The sequence below is a fragment of the Mesoplodon mirus genome, assembly GCF_964341445.2.
Source record: "Mesoplodon mirus genome assembly, chromosome: 13".
NCBI lineage: Eukaryota > Metazoa > Chordata > Mammalia > Artiodactyla > Ziphiidae > Mesoplodon > Mesoplodon mirus.
Genome location: NC_138989.1, coordinates 5837201 through 5858073, shown reverse-complemented (window position 1 = coordinate 5858073; position 20873 = coordinate 5837201). Strand labels below are relative to the sequence as shown.

The window sequence follows — 20873 nt, the reverse complement described above, 5'->3', positions numbered from 1 at the left end:
AAAGTACCTGCTGCAGGCCCTGGCATACAGCAGGGGCCTCGTTACTGCTGCTGCTAAATGATGAACGGGCAAGCTCCAGGCCCAGTGTGGACAGGGCTGGCCAGTATTCTTGTCCCCCCCGCCATACATAAGCCCCCGGCCACAAGACTCCCAGCCTGGGTAGCTGCCTCCACCACTGAAGGGTCCAGGCTGCCAGGGTTCCAGCATTTAACTGATGCCTGCTGTCCGGGACAGGACACGTCTCCTTGACTCCACCCAACTCACTCCTCCCAGGAGAGGGGACACAAAAGGATGAGGGCCCTGTGGGGAGGAGCTGGCCCTGAGGGCGGGGCAGTATGCCATAGAGGTCACTTGGGGACAGGAGCTGGCCGGCAGAGAAGACATCCTGACGGACAAGGGGCGTCCTGGCAGTCAGGCCATCACATATACACCAACTGGGGCAGGACAGGGTCACCCCAGAGCCCACCCATTTACGTAAGAAAAAAGACAATAGGAAAAGGACGGCAGGGAGGGGGCTTCGGGGACTGAGGGGCTCTGTGCCAGCTCCCAGGTGCCTGTCTGAAGGTGGCTCCTGCTGCCCTGGGAGTGACGGAGCAGGCAGGCAGCGCCTGGCAGCCATGGCAGGAGGGGTGTCCCCCGGGCCCGATTAGAGGGCCAGCCGCAGACAGACACGCGCAACTGTCAGCCTCGTCCTCCCAGCCCGCCTTCAGAGGCACCATTAATTGCTGTCATTTGAGGGTGGCCTGTGGGGAGAAGGAGGGGGGCTGCGGGAAGGGGAGGGGAAGGAAAAAGAAGGAGGAGGGAGAGGTGGGGGATGCAGGGAGGAGGGGAAGGGGTGGGGGGAGGAGGGGGAAGGACAGCTTGCCCAGGGCTGAGCATCCTGAGCTGGAAGGAGAGAGAACCACCCATGCATCCTCCTCCTCCACCCAATGAAGGGACCAGCGTCCCCCCTCCTAGGGGCAGAGCTCGTCGACCCACTGCCCAGGTGGGGCAAATAGAGTCCAGAGAGGTGTGATTCTGTCCATCCCAGCCCTGTGAACCTCCCCTCGCCGCCCCACACACACCTGGCCACTTGTCTGCCTGCGGGTTGGTTGGTCCTGATCTTCCTCCCCAGGGGATCCAGAAAGCCTGGCCGCCCCCCTCCCATCCACCTTCAGCCTCCACCCACCCCCAACCCCTCCCTCCTCCTCTCTTCGCTACCAGGCACCACGCTGGGAGAGGTTCAAGGCTGGCAAACCCCACTTTCCCACGGTGCCCCGCACTCACGCAGCTTTCCGGCCCAGGATGCCCAGCGTTCCCCTCCACCACCTCCACCACCGCAGGGTCAAAGCCTACACGCCACCTCCTCCCAGGACCGCCACCCTCACAAAAGATTCTGGAGCTGGGCTCCCTCTGCCCCTTGCACACAGGGGACATCACATCACCTCCCTGTGCCTCCGTTTCCTCATCTGTAGAATGGGGATAAGGACAGTGCGGTGTTGAAGCGTTTGCTGCTGTTACATGATCATCCAGGACTTCTGTCTTCCTCGACCCACACACGTCTCCCCTTCTGCCTCTTATTGTGGCTCTTTCTCAGAAGTGCCTGCTACCCTGCCCCTGACTCCGAGCCCACCAGACCCAGCCCACCCTCCCCCCCAAGATGAGGAGGGTCTCAAAAGGCCTCCCAAGCTGGAACATCTGGGTGTGGGGTCCATATTGTGCCTCTGTCTTCAGGAGGGGAACCCAAAGCATCTGCCCGGCCTCCATGCCCCCCGGCGGCCCCCGTGCCAGACGCCCCTGCCCGTCCCCAGACAGGCCTTGTCTCTGGGCTGAGGAGCCCCTTGGGTCCTACCAGGGGGCTCTCCCAGGAGCACTGGCTTCCTCGGCAAGGGGAGGGACCCCCGCCGCCCCCTCCCCCGTCTGTCTGCCTCGGCCTCCCTCAGACGTGATGGATCGCCCCAGAGGAGGAAGCTAAGTGCCTGCAGACAAAAAGCCCTTTTATCGTCCTCGGGTGGGCCACTGGAGTGACAAGCAGATAACTCAGCCACAGGAGGAAGGCTCTCCATTAGGTCTGTGGTGCAGATGGATGGAGGACCAAGAGGCAGAGGAGGAGAAGGAGGGAAGATCACCCCAGGCAAGGCTGCCTTCCTTCCAACTTCCAAGGCACCGAGAACGCCAGGTAGAAAACCCAGCTGGGGGCTTCCCTGGTGACGCAGTGGTTGAGAGTCCGCCTGCCAATGCAGGGGACACGGGTTCGTGCCCCGGTCCGGGAAGATCCCACATGCCGTGGAGCGGCTGGGCCCGTGAGCCATGGCTGCTGAGCCTGCACGTCCGGAGCCTGTGCTCCGCAGCGGGAGAGGCCACAGCAGTGAGAGGCCCGCGTACCGCAAAAAAAAAAAAAAAGAAAACCCAGCTGGGCTGATCACTTTGGGTGGACCACCACCGGTGTCCCCCATGTTCCAAGATAAAACCCATCTCTGTGGGGCCCAGGGCCTGGCTCAGGAAGCAGGCAACCTCCAAGGCTGTCCCTCCCTCCTGCCTACTGGGGGCCCCCAAAGGCTCAGGAACAAAGGAGCAAGGCCTGACTCATGCAGACTCCTGCAAACCAGGAGGCCCATTCCACACAGCCTCAGGGCCTTTGCACGGGCTGTTCCCTCTGCCTGGGAAGCCCTTCCTCCAGAAACCTGCAGCCTCCCTTGCCTCCTCCTGCAGGTCTTTGCTCCTTCTCAGGGAGGCCCACACTGACACCCCCCCATCTGAAACTGCAACCCCCAGACCACCCACACACTCCCCAAACCCCCTCTCTGCTGGTTCTTCACCCCAGCGCTCCCCACTGAAGGGCACACTACGTATCTGACTTGTGAACTGTCTGCCTCACCCAGGGAGGACGGGATTCTTGTCCAGCTTATTCCCAGCTCTATCTCCAGCACCCAGAAAAGGGCCCAGCACACAGTAGGTGCTTTAGAAAGAATCGTTCAATGAATGAAGAAAAATAAAATCTCCCAAGAGCAGCCAGTCCTGAGCCAGGACGTGCCCAGCAGTGCCCTCAGCAATCCTTGGAGGACAACCATTTGACAGATGAGGAAACCAAGGCACAGAAGTGTCTCAGCTCCTTGGGATCTGCACCCAGGTCGGCAGGAGGCCCGCCCACTGCAGAACCACCCCAGAGACCCAGGACGCCAGTCCAGGGCTGGGTGTCACAGACAAGGACTGAAACCCGCCCCCAACCTGCTTCTCGGCGCTGCAGCCTCAGGGAGGCCCCTTCCTATCTCTCGGCCTCAGTTTGCCCCTCTGCAGAATGGGGTTGCACAGGTAACCACCTCCCCCCACTGTCCCTCCCAGGACACTGCCCTCCAGTCCCTACTGCACTGGTGTGGTCCTGATGAGGGAACAGCAGTCAGAAGTGCTGAGCAGAAAGTGCCAGAACTTGACCCCATTGTGGACGCCAAGGGTTGGGCTGGGGGCTCCTCAGACCCTCCTCCGGCCCTCCTTGGGGCCAGGCCCGGCTGACAACCCTTCCCAGCCCTAGAAGAACAGCTCAGTCGGTAAGGGGTAAAGAAAGATGCTGGGAGCGCTGAGTGAGCACTTCCTACCTACTAAGCACTGGTGCTCGCAGCAGCCAACGCCCCACGTCCCGAGCCCCAGCAGCTGAACAGTGCTCGGTGACACAGAGCCAGGAAGGGGTCAAGCTGTCATTTGCGGGGGGCCAGTGCCTGCGCCCCAGCAGCTGCACCCACTGACCAGCCCTTCCTCACTGGCACGGACAGGGGCTAGGCACCCCACATGCCCTCCAGATGTGTTTCCACTGCTTCCCCAAATTGCCTGACTCTCCAGAAGGCTGGGGGGTGGGGGGGTGCGGCATTTCCTCACCACGCCCACAGGGGTCTCTGGCCACATGACTGCCTCTCCCAGGCCTGGGTCAGCTGGTCACCCTGTCCCCGGGGGGTAAGGACAAGACACAGGGAGGGGACCCGCAGATTCAGCTCCCTCCTCTGCCAGGGCTCCCAGCTGCTTCAACAAAAATACAGAAACCAAAAACCTTAGCAACAATCGCCAGCTCTGTGGGGGATTTGATTCCATCCCCATTTTACAGATGGGGAAACTGAGGCACTGGGTGGCTCGGGACCCTGCCCAAGGTCACGCAAATAACAAGCGGCAGACAGAAATATGCACTCAGGCAGCCAGGCTCCAGGGTCCCTGCCTGGGACCACTTGCCTCTCCTGGTTGAAAAGAATATAAAATAAAAGATGCCTCCCTCTACCACCAGCCAGGCCAGTACCTGAATCCCCTCCTCCAAGCCTGTGCTGGGAATTCCATGGCACTTTCACTGCTGGGGCCCGGGTTTGATCCCTGGTCGGGGAACTAAGATTCCACAAGCTGCACCGCGTGGCCAAAAAAACAAACAAACAAAAAACAAACAAGCCTGTGCCCACCCCACTGACCCTCAGCTGGACTACCTTCCCTCTCTCCCTGATACCCCAAACTCTGCCAGTACCCCTAGGACCGCTCTCCACTCCCCCTGATGGAGAAGCTTTCTGGAGAGGTCCCTGCCGTCAGATGTACCAGGTCGGCGGGGGGACAGGGAGGGCAGTGGGCACAGACCAGCCCCACATGGGCCTCGGTCTGCTTGGCTGTAAAATGGGTGCACTGGGGAGGAATCTGCCAGGTTCCCTGGGAGAGTCAAAGAATTAGCCCCAGCTCTTTGCTTCCAGCTGAGACATGGCACAGGTGACCCATCTGTGCTTCGGTTTCCCCATTTATAAAATGAGGATAACAGCCCATTTTGGAGCATCGCTGTGAGGGTCACAAAACACGGTGACATGAAAAGCACTGTGGTGATGGGCTTTTGAGCAGCTCCTCTGTGCCAGGCGCTGCTCCATATCAGCTCATTTAATTGTCACAGCAACCCTATGAGGGGACACTCATTACCCCAGTTTACAGACAGGGAAATGGAGGCACAGGGAGATGAGTGATTTGTCCTGGGCACCCGGCATGAAAGTGGCAGTGCCGGGACTGGAACCCCGGCTCTCCCGCTGGGCACGGCGACCACGGTGGCACACAGGTGTCCAGCCCGAGGGCCTCCTCCAATGTCCAACGTCCCAACTCGAGGGCCAACACACAGGCTCCACGCTCTCCGAGCCTGCAGCCCACCATCAGGGCACAGAAGCGATGTGGCCATGAACCCCAGAGACAGAGAAAACCCACCATCACACAGCTGCACTGTTGGAACAACCCCTTCTCCCAGGCACCATCTGCACATCAGTGCACTCAGCCAGAAAATACCCCGTCCCAGGGGAACCCACAACCTCCACCCTGAGCAACACTGCTGCCCAGACCCCACCCCACAAGGCCACACAGAGCCCACCACCACATCCGCCAGCAGAACCTGGCACCCCGGCAACTGCCGACCCCCTGCCCACGAGAAGGTCCCAGCAATATGAATCCGCTCGAGACAGCAAGGAGGGATAGATGTGAACCTACCAGAAACAGCCACCAGCAACGCTGTGTCCTCAAAGACTCTGGGGGACCTGCAGGGGAAAACACAGGTCTTGTTAGCAAGGATCGCAGCATCCCCATGAATGGGCTAAGGTATGACCACATCAATGTGCAGGTAGAGACGGCAAGGCCCACTGGCCTGGACCTGGGGCACTGTGTACATCAGGCCAAGTGTTTCTCCACGACAACCCTATGAGGTGGTACTGCGAACCCATTTGACAGAGGGGGAAACTGAGGTTCAGAGAATCAAAGTCTCACGCCCCAGGTCCCACAGCTAGGAAGTCACAGAGCTGGGATTCCAATCTGAACTATGTGGCTATAAAGGCAGCCCACACCCCAGCAAAGCCCCCAAGGGACCCCGGGCCCAGATCACACTGTTGCTGTGAAAATCCCCCATTAACTTGCCAGAGGACCCTATGAAAAGTCAGTAAGTGACACCTGACGGAGGGGTGGGCCTATGACTCTCATTCAAGCACTTCTGAGTCACCATTCAAAGTCAAAACCAGCACAGTAAAAACTAGTGTCCAGAATATAAAAAGCATGCTCACAAATAAATAAGAGCCAATCAACCCAATAGAAAAATGGACAAAAAGACTTGATAGAACTTCACAGAAGTGGATATAGAAATGGCCAATAAGCACTTGAAAAGATGCTCAATATCATCAGTCAACAGGAAAGTGCAAACTAAGAGACCACTACACACCCACCTGGGTGGCTAAAATAAGACAGACAATGCCAAGTGTTGATGAGAATGCAGAGCAACTGGAATTCTCAGACATCACTACTTCAATGCAAAATGGTGCAACTACTTTGGAAAACAGTTTGGCAGTTTCTTACAAAGTTAAACATACATTTGGGTGACCATATGACCCAGCAACTCTACTGCTGGGTATTTACCCAAGGAAAATGAAAACATATGCTCATACAAAGATGTGTACATGAACGTTCATAACAGCTTTATTCATAGTCACAAAAAACTGAACACAGTCCATCCATAGATGAAGGGATAAACAAACAGCGGTACATACATACCATGGACTACTACTCCACAATAAAATGGAACAAACTACAGACACACAACCACATGGAGGGAAGTCAGACTCAGATGCTAAGCACACGCGAGGATTCCACTTATAAGATTCTGGGAATGGCAAGACGCTACTTTCACGAGTAGAGGGGGCAGTCTGCAGGGGCAGTCACACTAGAACAAAAAGATGATTCCCACAAAAGTTAGGATGTTAATCACCTCTGGAGAGAAGAGCGCACGTGACTCCTTAACAATTATTCATTAATCTGCAGCCACGTGTTTATGCATTCTTTTTTTTTTTTTGGCTGTGCTGTGTGGCACGCAGGATCTTAGTTCCCCGACCAGGGATTGAACCCCTGCTCCCTGCATTGGGAGTGTGGAGTCTTAACCACTGGACAGCCAGGGAAGTCCCTATGCATTCTTTATTGTGTTAGCTTCTGTAAGAAAAAGAACAAGTAAACAAATAGCAATGGGCAGACCACCAGAGAGAGATCAAAACCCTGGCTGTGGTCCCAGCTCCTCTACTGACAGCTGTGACCTTGGAGTCTCTGACCTTGGTTTTCCCATCCAGAAAATGGGCCCACTCCCCACGGCTGTCTCCAAGACCCGTCCGTTCGCAAACATCTCAGCCTCGAGTGGACATTTAGGGAACCCCTTCTGCACCCCTTGCCCCCATTCAGGGATCAAAGGCGAGTGGAGCTGCGGCTTCCGGCTCTCATGCAGGGCTCAGGCTCTGGGCCCAGGCTCCCTGGGTTCAAATCTGGGCTCTGCCCTTCCTAGCTGTGCACCCTGGGACAAGTAGCTCCACCTCTCTGAGCCTCAGTTTCTTCATCTCTAAAATGGAAACGAGGGGGACTTCCCTGGTGATCTAGTGGTTAGGACTCCGCGCTTTCACTACCGAGGACCCGGTTCGATACCTGATTGGGGAACTGAGATCCCGCAAGTCATATGGCGTGGCCAAAAAAATTTTTTTTAATTTTTAAAAATGGGAACGATGATACATTAAAAACACCGACCTTACAGGGATGCCGTGGAGGTAAAGTGCTTGCAGAGCCAGCGTGGGCTCACTAGCAGCACTCAGTTCCTGTGGGGCATTACATTACCCCAAGGCAGGGGCTGGCAGCTAAGCTCCAAGACCCCAAGGAGCCCTAAAAGGCGCAGCTGCAGGCGGCTCATGGGGAAGGACCCTGCCCCGACCTTCCTGTCCTTTTAAGGTTTTTTTTGCTACAACGCCTCCAGGCTTGACACTTGTCCTGCCATCTGCGGCAGCTCGAGAGACAGGGCCCTGCAGGAAGGCTGGAAACAGGGAGGCCCAGGCATGTCTCCGTAGCCATCCCAGCCTCCCAGAAGCCTCTGTGGCCAGCCCCCTGCAGCAGGTCCTGCAAAGGGCTCAGGCAGGGTCAGGTGGCTGGGCGCTCTCCCCAGGCACCACTGTGGAAGGCTTGGGAGATCAGACCCCACCCGCTTCCCACCTTCTCCCAGCCCCAGCCAGTCCCCCCTGCAGTCCCCCAATGGAGGCAGAGCCCCTGATGGCGTGAGGTCAAGACCGGCCTGGGCCGGCCCCACGGGGCCATACAGAGCATCTCCCAGCAATGCCGACAACACGCAGGTCCAGAGAGCAGTTCCCAGCCTAGAAAGCTTGGGGACTTCCAGGGAGAAGCGACAGCCATGCTGTGCCCCACAGAGGGAAGTGAAAGGTGCGCTTGGCGCTTGGCGAGAGGATGGAGGATGGGGAATGCGGGCAGAGAACAGCTGATCACAGCATGGAGGCTGGAAGGAAACGGAGCGGAGTGTGTGTGTGAACGCCGGGTAGGCAGGGCTGATCGCCGCAGGGCCCCTCGGATTGGGATTTTATTCCCAGGGGCAGGGAGACCCTTAGGAGGGTTTCGCATGCAGAGAGACGACAAGTCCCACCAGAATTTGGAGAGTGCGTGCAGGCTGTGGAGTGGAGGATGGGTGAGGGTGGAAGCGGACAAGTGGATGGGATGGAGGGCATTTTGCAAGTAGAATTCAGGCGGGCAGGCGAGGGATGGAAGAGGAGCCTTGGCAGCTGTGCTGGGCTCCCGGCTTGGACAGCGACAGCTCTGGGGTGGGGGTGGGGGGCGAGGAGAACCACATGCACTTCCTGTGGCCTTTCTGTGCTGCGGCTGCTTCCCCGGTACCTCATGTAATCCTTAACAACCATCCCGGGAGGGAGGGAGGTACGGGGGCTTCTGTTTCCAGGCCAGGAAGCCGATGTTGAGCAGTAACTCACTCAAAGTCAGGAAGGGAAGGGAAAGAACCAGGATTTGAACCAAGTCTTTAAGCCTCGGGAGCCGGGGCACTGGTGGGGGGACCCTCCTTGGGCGTGAACAAGGAGAGCGGGAGTGGGGAGGTGGCCGCTCCCAGGCTGACCCCAGGCGCCCCCAGCAGGGAAGGGGCTCAACCTCTCCCTGAGCAGAGCTGCACCCAGTGGGACCTCCGTGGGCCCAGAAGGTCCCCGGGTCCCTGGGCCTCCTAGGAGGGGGGCGGCTCTGACCCCTGTGCAAGGGGCTCAAGCCAGGGGGGAGAGCCTCTCGTTCAAGGTCTCAGTCACGCTCGTGCTCACACGGCTGCACGTCCTCAGTCACACACGCACATACTCACGGCCTCATTCACTCACTTGTTCACACTCACGCATGCTTGCGCACACTGTGCTTCCACACACTCCCACACACGCGCGCTTGGCCCAGGAAGGCTCCGCAGGGGAGCCTGCCCCCCGCACCGTGTTTCCAGCCTCGGTCCTGTCGTGGCCCAGCCCAACTGCTGAATCCCAGCCCCATCCTCCTCTCCCCCAACCCCTGGGGGAGAGAGTGGGGGAGGGAAGGGAAGGGGGGCTGACCAGACTGGTTTCCCAGCAAAGCAGATACAGGAAAGAGGATGGTTTCCAAGGGTTCCCCTCCCCCAGGCCCTCAGTAACCCTCTCTTAAGCACTTCAACAGCTCCCCAGGGCCCACGGGCTGAGGCCTGCCCCCACATGGCACCAGGCCCCCAAACAAGCCCCATCAGGCCCCCCTCGGAGCTTTGGCCCTCAACTCTGCCATTTGCCCTCCCACCCCTCCTCTGCCTTCCCAGCACCAGCATAACACTGCCTTTTTCCTCCTCCAGGAAGCCCACCCAGACTACCCCAGCCACAGAAGTTGACCCAAAGTGTCCATCCACCCTGCTCAGAGACAGGAAGCTAGCAGTCCAAGGCCACACAGGTGCAGGAGGGCAGAGCCAGCTGGGCTCAAACCCAGAGAGAGCTGTCCAGCTTTGACTGGGATACCAGCATCAACCTTCGGCCAGTTGACAAGCTTGACAGAGCCCCTGCACAGGGATGGGGCCATGAATACGAAAGACAAGGGTCCTCGGGGGACATGGTCACACCTACCCACACTCAAACACCACACAGATACATCAAGAAAAGAGCAAGATGGGGAATTCCCTGATGGTCCAGTAGGTAGGACTCCAAGCTTTCACTGCCAAGGGCGCAGGGTCCGATCCCTGGTCCGGGAACTACGATCCCACAGCTGTGTGGCGAGGCCAAAAATAAAATAATAAAATAAAAAGAAAGAAAAGAGCAGGACGACGTCAAAGGGCAGTGACTGAAGTAACAGACATAAACCAGCATAAACCTGCAATGAATGACAGGCAGGATGGGGGATGGGGGGAGGACTAGAAGACAGGTAGGGTCTCCCAGGAGATGACACTGGAGCCCAGGGCTGAAGAGATAAGGAGGAAGGCACAGCAAATGCAGAGGCCTGGAGATGGGACCCAGCTAAACTGGAAGCAGTGGTGGACGGGGCGAGGCGGGGGGCGATACTGGCCTGGGTTTTATTTCCAGGGCGAGGCCACGGGAGGGGAGGGGCACATTCGGATCTAACACATAACCAAGTAGAACAGTGTGAGGCATGGCCAGGGAGGACGCTTCCGTGTCAACCCCTGTCGGCTCCATGGAGGTGGTGTCCTCTTCCCCAGGCCAAGCCTCAGCCTCTCTCTGCACTGGAGTCTCTCCTAAGGTCAGACCCTGAGGGCTGAAGTCTCAGTGCCAGGCAAGTGCTTGGTAGCTGAACCTCAGTACCTCCAAACCTTTCCCACCAGGCTGTGCCGCAGCCACCCAGAGGCAAGGCCCCGACCCCGCTGGCCCCTTGAGGCCCTAGCAACACCAGGCCTTTGCCTCCACCTGTTCCCTGGGCAGGTTGCTAAAAGTGATTGCACAAGCCAGGGCTCAGAACAAATCCTCCCTCCCAGCCCAGCCTCCTCTGGGCCTCCAGCCACGTGGGCCGTACCCTCGGCAGGGCCCCAGGAGGCACACTTTCCACGTGTGAGAAGGAGAGGGGTGTTGAGGGAGCCCCTGCAGTGCCTGCAGATGATGGGCAAGGCAGTGACGGAGGCTGCCGGGGTGCCAGTCCTAGCTCGGCCAGTCCTGCACTGGGCACCCAAGTCACTTCATCTCCCCGTGCCTCTATTTCGCTGTCTATAAACTGAGGGGTGGTAACAGTGTCCCTTCGAAGGGCTGCTGTGACCATTAAATGAGTTAATACAGCAGAGCCCCTCAGAGCAGTGCCTGGCACGGCGTAGACCTCAACAAGCTTATTAATCACAGTCAGCACTTTCTGCATCTCCCCACTTCAGGACCCTCACAGCAACACTCCAAGAGAAATGGGGAACCAGAGAAACTGAGGCACGGAATGGTCACCTGTCCCAAGTCTCTCAGCTGGAAGCAAAAGAAAAAAGCTGGGACATGAACCCTTTCTTGAATCCCCCACTCCCAGGGACCCTGGCAAATTCCTCCCCAGTGTGCTCATTTCACAGCCAAACAGACTGATCCGTATCAGACAGGTCTGTGCCCACAACTTGCCCTGGTATAAGTGACAGCAAGTTGTCTCTCCAAAGAACTCCTACACATCCCTCAAAGCCCAGCTTATGATGTCCTCTCCCCTCCCCTCGATGAATAAGCCTTTCCAGTTAGTCCAGTCATATCCTGGCCCTCACCGCCACCTCATCCAAAAACTCTGCCTGGCCTTGAGCCTTCCCGGAAAGGGCCTGCCTTATCCCTCACTGAGGCCACAAGGCCTGACGCAAAGGCAGGTGCACAGTGGGAACAGCAGGGTGAGGCTCAGAGTAAAAGAGGCTGCATACAGAGGAGGGTTCAGCACAGTAGAGCCAACGCTGTGAGGTGCAGCTGACAGCAGGGCTGAGAGAAGGCCTGGCACACAGTGGGCCCAGCCGACTCACAAGAGACCTAACACAGTGCCCGGCGCACAGTGGGGCCAGGATCACAGAAGGCACTGGGGGAGGCCTGGACCTGCCTGCCGTCTTTCACCCAATCCCCACACTCCCCACCGCTGAAAAGCCCCCCATGCACCTCCCATACCCGTGCGAGTCCCACCCACACTCACAAGCCCAATGGCCTCCTCGTCCAGGCAGCCAACACTCCCTCATGCTCAGCTACATGCAGTCTGGCGGCAGTCACAAAACCAACAACACCGGCAATAATAAGAGTGGCCATAACTGGCGTTTAGTTACTCCCGTGAGGACACCAAGCCGAGCCTTCACGTACTCACTTAACTCCCGACAACCTTTCAGGTAGGCTTATTTGCTTATTTGCTTGCTTGCTTGCTTACCTATCTGTCTATCTGTCTATCTATCTATCTACTTATTTATTTTGCTGTACGAGGGCCTCTCACTGTTGTGGCCTCTCCCGTTGCGCAGGCTCCGGACGCGCAGGCTCAGCGGCCATGGCTCACGGGCCCAGCTGCTCCGCGGCATGTGGGATCCTCCCAGACCGGGTCACGAACCCGCGCCCCCTGCATCAGCAGGCGGACCCCCAACCACTGCGCCACCAGGGAAGCCCTATTTTTTTTTTTTTTTAAGTCTACGGAGCATTTTTTTTTTTGGCCGCGCCACATGGCATGCGGGATCTTAGTTCCCTGACCAGGGATCGAACCTGTGCCCCCTGCTGTAGAAGCGTGGAGTGCTAACCACTGGACTGCCAGGGAAGTCCCCAGGTAGGTTATTTTATTATCCCCATTTTAAAGATGAGGAAACTGAGGCTTGGGGAGGTTGAGTCACTTGTCCCAGGGGTTATACAGCCGAAGAGAGAAGTCAGGACGGGCACCCAGGCGGCCTTAACCGTGCACACGGGGCTGAGCACTGTTACTGTCAGTGGTACCCCTGCCCTGTGTTCTCAGACCCTGAGCCAGGCAGCAGTAACCCGACTTAACCCTCCCTGCAGCCTCCTGAGCTGCTGCTACCCATTTTCCAGATGGACAGACTGAGGCTCCAAGAGGGGAATCGCACAGCCAGGCTGCCGCCCACTTCAGTGGTTCCCCACCTCACCCCCAGGGGGCGGGATCTCCACGATTCTCTCCCCAGTCAGTGCAGAGGCCAGAAGCCAGCGCCTGACAAGAAGCAGGAGCCCCAAATAACCCACAATATCCCTACGCGGTCATCACCTCCTCCCAGGGCAGGATCCCCTGCCAGGCTCTGCCGTGCCAGCCCAGGAGCCTTGGCGCCGGCCCTCAAGAGAGGAGACGCTCCACCTGCAGCTCCCGCTGTCCCATCTCAACCCCCTCAGTGGGCACAGGTCAAGTTCGACCAATCTGCCAATGAGCCCAGGAGGCTGGGACAAGGTCCCTGCCCGGGACCCTCAGGGCTGGAACCAGGTCCCCGAGCCAGCCTTGGAGAAAAGATGCTCCTCCACCTGCAGCCCCTGCCTTCCCATCTCAAACCCCCTCAGTGGGCACAGGTCAAGTTCTACAAAATCACCCAGGCCCCGGGGGCTGCTGCAATGCCCGCCACTTTGAGGAGAGGGAAGTGATGCCCACGTGAGCCTCCATGTGGCAGTGTGAACCCTACGAGGCCAACATGAGCAAGCCACGAAACGTGCTCTACAGACGCCCTAAACGCGATCCCGCAGACCCGGGCATTGCCCCCAGTGGGCAGGCATAACTTCCAGAAGCCACCTCTGCAGGCTGGATTTGGGGACTTCAGGTACAGTGTGACCCAGGCACCCAGGGCAGAAGCAGTCCAGGGCCCTGAGGCGTTAGGGTGTGGGGGACCTAACACCCCTCCCAGAGCTGCCTGGGTCTGCCAGACACGTCTCTTCACACCCGATGAACCGGGACGTCTCCCCTGTCCCCTGGGACCGGGTGTCGCCCTTCCCTGTCACTGTCGTAGCAAGCAGCCCAGACAGCCAGAGCGGGAGGGAGGCAGCTCTTCCACTTAGAAGCCACTGGGATATTTTATTTTCCTTCTCAAGTGACAGCTGAGGCCGGCTCTCCTTGAAGCTGCGGAGAGGCAATCATGGAGAGTTCACCCAGGTCTCTGATTCCCCACCAGACTGCGGCAGCCAGCAACTGCCAGGGCATGGGGGCAGGGCAGTGGCGCAGCCAAGCCAAGGCCACAGCCAGTGTGGATGTGAGTGGACAGGGCCTGGGGGAGGACAAAAGGGGAGGAGGGGCTGTGGCCCAACGGAGGGGGACACGTGGTCCCACCCAAAGGGGGCACAGCATATCCAACCATGGGGGGCACAGCCCCAGTCCAGGGGGCTCAGGTCCATCCAAGGGGGGCACACAGTCAGGAGGAGAATGAGGATCAGTACTGATCCTGCCCACAAGCCCCCCAGCCCCCAGGTCCACCTATCCGGGCTCCCAAAAGAGACCTGCACTGATCACAGGCAAAACCACCACAATGGTTGCCACAGCAATAATAATAGCCCCTCCTGCACGCACAGTCACCATGTGCCAGGTCCTGGGCCATCTATCCTGACCCCATTTCACAGATGGGGAAACTGAGGCCCAAAGAAGTCCAGCAACCTGCCCGAGATGGCACAGCCAGGGAGGGGCAGGGAGATGGGGGCCCGGGCGTCCTCCCTCGGCTGCCCCATCCTCCCCCCGGCTCCACCCTCAATTTGGCCCCAGAACACACTGCTCAGAAACCTCCCGCCCGCCTCCTCGCTACGGGGCGTGGGGCCATCTGCGGAGACAGCAGCCGACAAGAGCAATTAGACGCCAGGAAGGAGCCAGGATATCGACCGTTTCTGGAGGAAAGGGGGGCAGACGGGGGCTCAGGCCACACGGGTGTCGGCAGCCTGGCTCCCGGCCCAGCACAGGCCAAGTCAGGGCAGGCAGCACAGATCAGGCCGGGAGGGCCAGGGGCTTCGCTCCGAGGCCTGCGGAGGCCCAAGACGGCAGCACGGAGAGAGAAGCCATTTGTCCGTCTACCTGTCTGTCCACCACCGGCATCGCCAGCTGCAGACACCTGGAGCTCCCCTGAGGCTTTCGCTGCGTGGGCACCGTGCTAAGCCCTGTAAATTACTAACTGGTTTAATTCTTACAACCACCGTACACATGAGTTACTATGACTCTCCCCATTTTACAGATGGGGGCAATGAGGCAGAGAGGCAAGAAAGTGTACCCAGGGTTCCCACAGCTAAGATTTGCATCCAGGCATCCACTTTAACCACACATCACCTCCGCCTGGGAGTCCCCTGAGGGGTGGGAGATAAGAAAGTGGGCTTTCTGGGAATGGGGCACAGGGGACTGCATGGGGTGGAAACTTCCAGAAGCCTCTGGAAGTCCCTCAGAGGCCCCATCATAGGCTCTCTGTAAAGCTAATTCAGTTTCCACCCTGTCGGAGCACAGGCCAAGGGCCCTACAATGCCAGCTGCTGGGTTCCCCCAGGAGGACGCTGCCTGATGGTCAGCCGGAAGGGAAAACCACTGCATAGCCTCCCACCCTGCCCCAAGCTTCCCTGACCAAGAGCAGGATCTGGGCCATTAGCGGCTGCAGGGCAGGGCTGGGGGCTGCCTGGGAGAGCAGGGGTGTCATGAAACCAGCGATTGATCCCCAGAAGCAATTAACTGTCTGGGTCAAGAGATGGTGAAAGAGATTTGTCACTGGGGTGCCCAGGGGATATTCCAATGAGTCCAGCAACCCAGGCGGGAGGGGTGGTTCCCGCTGACCTGGTCTCTGCACACTTCTGGAGCACCCCACTCCTCCCCCACCCCGACAGAACTACCTCTGCACACGCCCGCTCCCCAAGACCAGCCCCGACCCACCCCCGCATCTGTGACCCGTGCACCAGGGGGACCAGCCTATCCTGCACAGATGGGGACAGAGAGGCCCAGCAAGGGAGTCCATACACAGAGTCCCAGAAGCCCCGGATCTGGCCCTAGACCCAGACCCAATCCCAGCTGCACCAGGTTCTAGCTGGGCGACCCCACGCCGGTGCCTAAATTCTGAGGCTGTTTCCTCTGCTACAAGGTGGAGGTGATAAGCAGGGGAGTTAAAACCAGAACGGCTCAGGCACAAATCCCAGCTCTACCATTTTGTTAAGCCTGAGGCCGTCACCTTGCTCCTCCGAGCCTTGGTTTCCCCATCTGTAAAATGGGGGTGATGCCAAGGGCTACTTTGTGGGGAAATATGCAGTCTGGCACACAGCAGGTGCTCAGTGCAAGCTCACCATCAGGGTTCACCAGCCCACCTCCCCAGTGACGCAAGCCCAGCCCCTCAGCACCTAGGGCACCAGGCTCAAGCCCTGAGCCAGGTCATGATGAGAATACCTGGGGCACAGACCCCCCCACCCCAGCCTCTGAAGCATGACCCAGTGAGAGACGTAGGCCACCATCCCCAACCGGGCTTGGCGACTGCCTGTCTGGAGAACAGAATCCCCTGGACACACGGCCCTCCACCCAGATCCTCCACGGACAGAGCTGGAGGGGATACAGGGCATGGGCCTCCCCTGTGTGAGAGTCCCCCAGTGAGCCTCCCAGCTTTCACCCCCTCGTGTCTGCATCATTTCCCTCCATGCATACCCTGGGCACATGCGGCCCCTGGGATCCCCTGTTTGATGACAGTAAACACCCATAACAGCTCCCTCGCTGTTCCCACTACACAGATGAGAAAACTGAGGCCCAAAGCACCCAGCAAAGGGCAGCCTCAAAGCCAGCTCTTTGTGATGTCCCACAGGAGCTCAGCAGGTGCTCAGAAGCCCGGGTCACCGGGCCAGGGGGCAACACTGAGTCACAGTGAGAAACTTGGTAGAAACTGAAAACAGCCCCAGAGGCCCCACGTACTGCCCAGAGTGAGTCGCGCTGATTCACAACCGGGCTCTGTGTTGGAAAGTTCCTGCTTCTGTGGTGGAGTGGAGGTGGGGGACACGGGGCACAGAACAGCCACTAGGCGCGAGCTGTGAACTGGCCTCAGGGCCTCTAGATCACATCCAGCCTCGTCCACCACCCAGCGCCCCATCAGCCCCATTAGGGAAGTGCCCGGGGGGGAGGGGAGGGGAGAGCATGCTCTGGGCCACAGAAATACGGACACAGCATGAAAAGGGGATCTAGGTGTTCCTGCCCTCCCCTGCCCAGGGCACAATCAAGATGTGAGCTCCTAAGGCCCAATGCCCGGTCTTCACGCTAAAGACACTTGGGCCTGATCATTCGTCATTGTGGGGCTGCTCTGTGCACTGGAAGATGTTCACAGCATCTCTGGCGTCAAACCGCTATGCCTGTGACACCTCCTCCAGGCTGGGATAAATGAAATGTCTTCAGACACTGCCAAAAGAATCCTCGGGGGCTCCCCTGGTGGCGCAGTGGTTGAGAGTCCACCTGCCGATGCAGGGACATGGGTTCGTGCCCCGCTCCGGGAAGATCCCACATGCCGCGGAGCAGCTGGGCCTGCGCGTCCGGAGCCTGTGCTCCGCAATGGGAGAGGCCACAACAGTGAGAGGCCCGCGTACCGCAAAAAAAAAAGAATCCTGGGGGCTATGTCGCTGCACTGACCCCACCCCTACCCTGACCCTTAAGGGCCTCTATTCCTGGGCAGGAAATAGCAGTCAGTGGCACCCACCCTCCCCTGGGCCGGCCCCTTGGTCTGGTCAGTTCCAGACAGGGTAGAACCCACTTGAGGGACAAGGGACCTGTGTCCAGGACCCGTCCTCCCCCTCCTCCAGGTCAGGCCAGGGCTGGTCTTGCTGCCAAGGGACCCATCAGCCGTCAACACTAACTGACCAAGCCCCTATTACGTCCTGACACCATTCCAGGGACTGGGGGCCTAGCAGTGGACAAGACAGAGGCAGCTCCTGCTTCCTCGGAAGTGACCTGATGTGGGAAGGCGGACAACACACCACGGGAAGGAATCAACCAAGAAACTTCATCGATCAACAACTACAGACCTAAGTGGGGGGCTGGGACAGTGGCTGCAGGGGGTGCGGGTGCTGCTTGATTGGGCAGCCAGGAGGTCCTCCCGAGGGTGACCTCTGAGCTGAGACCTGATGGCAGCCGCCACGCCGATCGCAGGGAACAGCATCCCTGGTGGGGGAACAGCAAGTGCAGCGGCTGAGTGCAGAGGCTGGGGTTGGGAGGGATGTGGCTGGAGCGAGAGCCAGGAGATGGGTCAGTGAGGGTGAGCAGCTCCCCGGCACCCTTGGGGCCTCTGGGTTTATTCTCAGAGGAGGAGGAAAAAGGGAACGGAGAGTGTGAGACAAGGAGCTGAAGATTCTCATTCTCCTTCGGACAGGATCCCTTTGCCTGCAGCATGGAGAGCACAGCAGGGGCAAGAGAGGATGGATTCAGGGGCCAGGAGGAGGCTGTGTGGGTGCCAAGCCAGACAGTGGATGGGGGAGGGGGACCACAGGGTCTGGTCTGCCCTTATGAAAGCAGGGAGGGTCTCGACCACAGGGGTCCCACCCCCCACTAACAGCATATCGTTGTTTTTGTGCTATCAGGGCCGAGGGGGTCTCCAAGGCAGGGTCCCCACTCTGGAACATCTCAGAAACCGGCAGGGATGTTTTTGGCTGTCCTGTGACTGGCACTCAGCCAGTGGGACAGTCCCACGCCACGAAAGTCACCCTCTCCACGCGATTTTCAAATAGCCGTTAAAAAAAAAACCTGCCAGAACCGATCCAGACACCAGCTTCTTCTTTAGCATCACTTTCATGTGTTTCCAGAACCGAAACGCTTCTGATCTCACTTGCGTCGCATCGACACTTACTCCTTCTGAGCGGGAACCAGCAGCACCTCCTCCCACTTCCTTTTATACTACAGTGTACACGGATCGTTGTTACTGTCGTTGTTAATTCTGTGCAAAGCCAAGACCGTGTGCAGGAGGAATTTCAGTGCCAAGGAGTAAAGGGGATTTTCCAAGTATATGCTCTAAATATCGTCAGGGGCTGTCGGGATGCTGTGTGGCTCTGGGTAAGTTAGCCGACCTTTCTGAGCCTTAGCTGTTTGCCTGTAACGCAGGGAAAGCGATGATGCGGTCGTTGCTAGCTCGCGAGATTGAGAGGATCAAACGAATGAACGCGGCAAGTGCCTGCCGCTATGAGACCCGGAAAAGCACCTGGCCCTCGGTCCATCATCGCATGTGGCTGAAGGGGCTGGAGGCGGGTGGGGGTAAAAGGCCCCAGCGCAGGCCCCGGCTGGGCAGGGGGTGGAGGAGAAAATCCCGCACTCCCTGCGTGGGCCAGGTGGCTCCCCGCCAGCCGGGCTTTCATCTCCAGGAGATAAGCCGCCTGCTCAAGTTCACGTTCCGGATCAAATGAACCCACTTAATCGCCTTAGGGATCTCCACTGAGCCGGCTCCTCGGGGACCCGGGGAGGAGGGCAGCTGAGCCCCTCCAGCCAAGACCCCCACCTTCGCAGCCAGGCATGGAGAGGACACCCTGCCCACCCTCAGCCCCAGCCCGGCAAGGACCGCTGCAGCGCCCCCCCAAGGGCAGGTGTGTGCACACTGGCCTTCCGAGTCTGTGCACACAGGTCACCTGCTCACCGTCACAAAGCACCTACTGTGCGCCCCGTGCCCGGGCAAAGAGGCTCTTAATCCCCACAGCCTCCCAGAAGGCAAGTGCTACCACGAATGCCACTCTCCAGATGGGGAAACTGAGGCCCGGAAAGGAAACAGCCAGCCCACGAAGGCGACAGAGCTCCTTGCGGGATCACCGGCAACCCTCAGGGCAACACCTCCCCCACTTCACAGATGAGGAGACTGAGGCAGGAACGGGCCTTAAGTCACCACCATACGCCAATGCCAAGCCGGGGCAAGTGGGCAGTGCCCGTCTATGCCTGTTGGGGGGTTGGGTGGGGTTGCTCATGCCTGGCGTGGTCCCAGCCACATCCTCGCACTTGGGACAGCTCCTGGCACACAGTAGGGACCCAGTGAGCACATCTGAATGAACAAAATCTACATGCTGGACACAGACACCAAGGAAGACTCCCTCACGGGACCTCTCTGCCCTCCTAACAGCCCTCATGTACCACAGGCGTCCTGGGGAGTGTCTGTGCCCCCCAGGGGACCCTGGGCAATGTCTGCAGTCATTCCTGGTTGTCACAAAGGGTGGCGGGTACCACTGGTAGAGACCAGGGATGCTGCTAAACATTCTACAGTGCGCAGGACAGCCGCCAAAACGGAAGTATCCAGCCCAAATGTCAGCAATGCCCAGGTTGAGAAATCCTGCTTAATTGAGCACCTACAGTGTGCAGAGCTGCACAAAACCCTGCAAGGGGACGAGATCACAGGGGTGAGGTTTTCGTGTCCAATGTCACACAACAACTGCAGGGCTGAGGACGGTCCCGGGTCCAACTGACTCAAAGCCCCACCCCAGAGCCGGCAATTACCTGCCCCATTCCTGAGGATTCCGACCCACCAGGTCTAGAAGTGCGGGCTGCAGAATCTAGATAGCTTCCCGTTCCCGAACTCTCCCCACTTCCAGGCAGCAACAGTCTGAGCTGTTCCTTTCCATCAAAACCCACAGACACCAGGATGCCAACAGTCTGTCTCTCGGGCGGGGGGGGGGGGTGGTGAGAACATGGTTGTATTTTTTTCTTTTTTGTGTGTGTGCAGGCTTTTTTTGTGTCTTAATTTTCCAATTTCTAGAGAACACAGGGACTTGCCTGGCAGTCCAACGGTTAAGACCCTTGCCATGTGGTATGGCCAAAAATAAATAAAATAAGATAAAATAAAATGAAATAAAAGAAAAGAAAAATACAGAGAACAGGTTGGTTCTGCTTCTGAAAATCAAGAAAGTCTTTTTCATAAAGCAGCTGTCGAGCCACACGCCCTACCCAAGGCCTTGGCCATGGGGAGATCTCACACCCCACCACAGAGGGCCAGCCAGGGGAGCCCCCTGCAGAACCTGCCAGCATCGGCTGGAAGAGCCACAAGCCAGCAGTCCCACTCCCAGGAATACGTGGAGGAGGAGAGCACGTGAGCACCTGGAGGCACTCAGAGAAGCTCCAAACACGGCAGTCAACCCAAGCGGTGTCTAGGGAATACACCAATCACATGGCCTGTATCCCCGTGACGAGATACTATCTCTACAGAACTTAAAATTCATCAACTAGATCTAACTGCACCAACACGTTGCAAAA

The 20873-nt window shown here is 58.4% G+C and overlaps 1 protein-coding gene across 25 annotated transcripts in view; it reads right to left on the bottom strand.

The window, feature by feature from the left end:
• NCOR2 (nuclear receptor corepressor 2) overlaps positions 1–20873 on the bottom strand; it is a 224761-nt gene that overhangs the window by 187151 nt on the left and 16737 nt on the right. For all 25 annotated transcript variants that reach the window (XM_082641462.1, XM_082641487.1, XM_082641489.1 and 22 more), the window contains exon 2: positions 5461–5507. The gene's annotated coding sequence lies outside the window, so the exon portion shown is untranslated. The remainder of the gene's footprint in view (positions 1–5460; positions 5508–20873) is intronic.